Source organism: Dromaius novaehollandiae, chromosome 26 (assembly GCF_036370855.1).
Source record: "Dromaius novaehollandiae isolate bDroNov1 chromosome 26, bDroNov1.hap1, whole genome shotgun sequence".
Taxonomy (NCBI): Eukaryota; Metazoa; Chordata; class Aves; order Casuariiformes; family Dromaiidae; genus Dromaius; species Dromaius novaehollandiae.
Window position 1 is genome coordinate 7,935,633 of NC_088123.1, and position 4,942 is coordinate 7,940,574.

At 58.2% G+C, this 4,942-nt stretch overlaps 1 long non-coding RNA gene across 1 annotated transcript in view; it reads right to left on the reverse strand.

Moving 5' to 3' along the window:
* Positions 1-1,079: 1,079 nt before the first annotated feature.
* LOC135323672 (uncharacterized) overlaps positions 1,080-4,942 on the reverse strand; it is an 8,084-nt gene continuing 4,221 nt past the window's right edge. Inside the window, exon 2 of the long non-coding RNA XR_010385149.1 lies at positions 1,080-4,942. This exon is cut by the window's right edge and continues 237 nt beyond it. This is a non-coding gene — a long non-coding RNA (uncharacterized LOC135323672).

Here is a 4,942-nt window from a genome sequence, read left to right on the forward strand (position 1 = left end):
CCCCGTAAACAGTATTATTAACCCATGGGCTGGCAATAAATCAGTGTGAGAAGGTGACCTCAGCAATGCTGGAGTAATCCTGCGTGTCAGGGTAAATTTATGAGGCCAATTTTATTGGCCTGCATGACCCAGGCTCCTTGGAGATGTCTCAGTAACAAATCCAATCCATATCATTTATTAGCTTTGTACAGTGTCAGCTCTACGCAGAGCAGGGATCCCATTAAAACGCCTTGCTCCCGCCGCAGAAGATGGGCACAAATAAGCTATCGGATAATTGCCGGCTGCAAGGAGCCCTGGATTGGGAAGCGGCTCGTCGCAGATTCGCCCGCAAATCCATAAACCCGGCTGGGCCTGGAACCGCTGGGGCTGGTTTCGGTGCCGCCTGCCCCGGGCGCAGCTGGCTGCCGGCTCCGGGCACCCGGCACCGTCCGGAGAGGGAAGGGTCTGGGCGAGGGTGGGACATCGCCGGGCGCCCGGGGAGCTGCCAGGTGGGAGCAGCTGCCCCCGGAGCGCTGCGCCCGGAGCAGCCCGTGCTGCCGGCAGGGACAGCCGGGGATCTCCGGAGCAGGAGCTCGCCGCTAGTTACCGCGAAACTCCTCCTACGAGGCAGGAAAGGGCTCGCGGGAGAGGAGGGCTCGGAGCGCGCTGACGGAGAGCGGCGGTGCCGGGCGCGGAGCGGTGGCCCTTGGGCAGGCGCGTCACGGCTGGCAGCCCCGGCGGAGGCAGCAGCCACGCGTTCGCACCAGCACCTTCCGCGCTTGATCTCTGTTGGCTAACCGGAGCCTGGTGGAGGCAGTTTAAGTCTGTTTGACTGTCCCTGTCATCATAAGGTTTACGGATGGTTAATTTATTCTTTATAGCACAGTCATTGATGGCTGTTAAATCACAAATGAGAGCCAATAAAGGGTGAATTGCAGCTGAAATTACACTGTTTATATGACAGCAGAGTGCTGGCTAAAAGATTCATATGCCGCTGATGAAGTACGTTATAAATTTTAATTACCATAGTTTGTACAAATGACATGTTTGAAATGCTATTGAGTAATGTGACCCTGATAATGAAACTATAAAATAAATCATTAACTTTCTGAATGAGCTTTTTTATTTCCATGCTACATGAAGTAAACTTTCCAATTTATTCCGGTACAGCCTTCTTCGGAAAAAAAAGGGAAGAAGGAGACGTTAGCGATCACCCCCTCCGCGGGAAGGGACGCCGACAGCCACGCTGAGCAAGGCACGGGGGGGACCGTGTCGGAAGGACGTCGGAAAGTTGGCCAGAACCCGCCCAAGGCCCCAAAGTCCTGGTGGCCTCGCTCCGGTTGGCCGCAGCCGAGGAGTTCCTCCTCCAGCTTAGCGAGGGCAGCGCGGAGAGAAGAGCGGGACTGAGAAGCTGCTCTGAAGATCCATAAAAATCTCAAGTACAGAAGAGGGGAAATCTCCATTTAAGCCAGGGCATAATTACAACTCGTCCTTGTCTCGAGGCTTGCTGCTAGCCGAAGTCGCTGGAGATCCTCCCTGGCCTCCGCGGGAGCCCCCAGCTCTGCCCTGCGCTGGGAAGCGGGAGCGGAGCTGCCTCCGCAGCAGCAGGTCCGTGCGGAGCCGGGATGAGGCCTCCAAACACCAAGGGGAAGAGCCGAACTCCCTGGGTCTCCAGGGTGCAAACGCTCCTCGTCCCCAGGGAGCGGGAGCAGAGGCCCCGCTCCGCATCCGCCTCCGGGAAAATCCGCCGGGTTCAGGGTCTCCCATCCCACTTGCCGGCCGCAGCGGCTGCTGCCTCAGCTCTTTAATTCCCCGGGTCCTTTGCAGGCCGAGGATTAGCCTGCCTATTTCTCGGCTTTTTCACTTTGTGAATAGTCAACATATCTGTCTCACATGGAAACAAAAGCAGTAATAAGAGTCTCCAGAAGAGCACCGGGAAAAGAAAAGGGAACGGGGAGCTGGGACGTTTTCAGCTGCAGGGTTTGCAGCAGCAGCAGCAGCACGTGCAGAGCCAAGCGCGGTGCAGCAGCTGGGTTTAGAGACTGGGCAGTTTATGACCAGAAAAACGTGAGTGGTTCTTTGTGCGGAGGCAGAGATGGATCCTGTTCTTCGGGGCAGCGGTTGCCTGCTGCCGGGGTCTCTGTGTGCGCGACGCTGGGCTTGGGGCCCATCCTTTATCCCCGGACGGGGTCTTTCTGCCGCTCCACCCAGGGCCTCTCCTCACCGGGGGATCATGCAGCGACTCCGAAACCCAGCTAATGGCAGCATCTCCCAGGGTTTAACTCAGGCACGGTGTTTCTGCCCGTGCCCGGCTGCCGGGCAGGCCGTCCGCGGGGCTCCCTCTCCCCGCCGCGCTTTCCTCTGGGGCTCTGCCTTTCCCGCCCGGCCCAGGCTTGTCCGAGCTCGGTGCCTGCTCTGCACATCTGCATCTGCACATCTGCATCTAGCAAACGCTGTGGCCAGCACATCATCCCTCTCACTGGGGATCTTGTTTGGTCTTTTTCTCCCCAGAAATGTTTAGGGTTTTGAACGCCTGCTTTTGTCTTATCAGCCAGACTGAAAATATTTCCAAGCAGGCTGCTCATGCCGCACTACTTACCATTAAAAGAAAGGACCACATTATTGCTGTTATAAACCATTGATTAAGGTTTATAATAGCAATAATCCCCTCGAAATTCATTGTTACTGCAGTTAATGACCAGTTTATTAGAGCGTTAACCATCCTTGGCAATGGGCTGAGTCGTTTAATGCTGGTAACGACCAATTTCTCAAGGGTTATTGCTTAAATAACAATCCTTTGTTAGATATATGTTCAACCAGCAGATACTGCTCCAGCTGGAACCTTCTCCTGTGAAATAATTGTTAATTATTTCCTCCAAGTTTTGCCACCATGCCTCAAAGTTTCAGATTGAAGGGGCTGCTCCGAGTGGAAAGTGCCCGGGAAGCGGAGCGCTTGGAGCGGGCAGAGCGGTGGGAGGCCTGAGCCATCCCCGCCTGCACGGACCAGGATGCAGGAGCTGCAGGTCTCGAATCTTTTCCCTGTCCTGCTGCCTCTGACTGCACGGACACGGCAGGGCTGCGCCAGCCGGGAGGGAGCGGACGCGGCCCCGCGTTCCCGGGCGCAGCAGCAAATGACCCAAGAAGGGTGAGACAGATCAAAGCTCTCACTCCCTTCTTTCCTATATTAATATGACCTGAACGTTTCATCACGTTAACGACGTCCTATCGTGTCACGTTAGTATCATCCTTTCAGCAGCACTCATCTCGCCTGACGCGGTGTGAAAGGTACAGCTACGATTACCCTTTAATTGTGTCATATTAGCAAAAATAAACACTGAGGCAGCGCACGGCTGACGCGAGGCGATGGCACGTCCCCGGCGCGGAGGAGCAGCGGCCGGACCCGGAGCCCGGCGGGGTTTCAGCGGCCGGGGCTCCTCCCTGCCCGCGGTGCCTCTCCGCAGTCGCCTGCGCCGGTGCGGGAGTGGGAGGCCGGCGGCACGGCTGGCCCCGCGCACAGCCCTGCTTTCGCTCCGTGCTGCTCGGCTGGTGGTGTTGCATGGGGAATTTTGGGGAAGAAAAGGGCAGGGGAAGGCGGGAGGCTCCGAAACCTGAGACAACCCCGGTCCTGGTTCGGGCAGGCGGCTGCGAAGCCGTCCCAGGGCGAGACGCGGAGGGCGAGCTGCGCCCGGCTGCGAGCGCGGTGCCCCCGGCCCCCACCACGAGCACCGGGGGCTGCGCAGGCACCCGGGTTATTCCGGAGATAACGCGAGCAGCGCGGAGCACGTCGCGGGATAGCGGCCTCCCGCTGCCGGGCTGTTCCTGGCATTTATCAAAAAATGACACCGGAGGGAATATGCTTGAGGGAGCCGAGGTGTCGATTCGGTGACTGCTGTTTTGTGATAAAAGTTAGCAGAAATAAAAATGAATCAATCAAAAACAGCTTATTTATAGCCGTCGCCAGCCCAGGAACGGACCTGGGACGTCTGGGGAGCGGCGCTGAGCCGAGCCCATCGCTCCGGCTGCGGCACTTTCACCCTCGCGGCCGGTTCGCGCGTCCCGGGCAGCTGGTCGTCCCCTCGGTGCGCTTGGCAAGGTTGGACCTCACTGAGAGTCTTCCGGGAAAATCAGAATAAGTCACATCCCATCGATTTCACAAATTCTCTATTCGCTGTTGTTTCTTAGAAAATTAAAAAAAACAAAACTGTTTTGGGGCTGGACACGCGGAGCAGCCGTCCCGCTGCAGCGCAAACCGCGCGTGACACCCCCTGCGCAGCGGAGCCCGGAAGAAAACGGGGAGTCCTGCGCTTTCCTGCATCGCAGCAGGAGTTACCGACAGCTCTCGCGTAGCCCTGGCGAGCGCGAGCCTCAGCCGAAGAGGTGGCAGGACGGCCGACCCTGCCGCGCTGCTCGGGGTGACCGTTCGCCGCGGCCACGGCCTCCGTCCGTGCAGGCTGCAGCCAAAAACCACGTGTTTCTGAGGCTTCAGCTAGCACAAAGCCCGGCTTGTGTCAGCCCCGAGCTGGAGCAGGTCTGCATCTCCTTGCAGCTCTCCCAGGGAATGGCAATATGCACCGGCCCAGCAGGTTATATACACAATATTTTTTACATATATATATACTGCATGTGCTTGTGCATGCTGCAGGAGGTCAAACGCGCGTCCGTGCGGGGCGAGGGGCCGCGGTCAGCACGCGGGGGGCTGCGCGGGGCCACGGGGGCCGCAGCGCTCTCTTCCACCTGCGCGTTACCCCAGCCGCAAACCCCAGCGACAAGCTCGAACTTCTCTCAATTGACATGTTTACAAGGGAAGTCCGCGTTTGACAGGAAAATTAAGCGCATCCATCACTTAATGAGCTCGTTAATGCACGCTAGCCCGGCGCAAAGCACGCTCGCCCGGCGCGCCACTGCAGCGGGGTTTCGGGGGGCGGCGCGGCCCCCCCAGGCATCGCCCAGCCCCTCCTCTGCC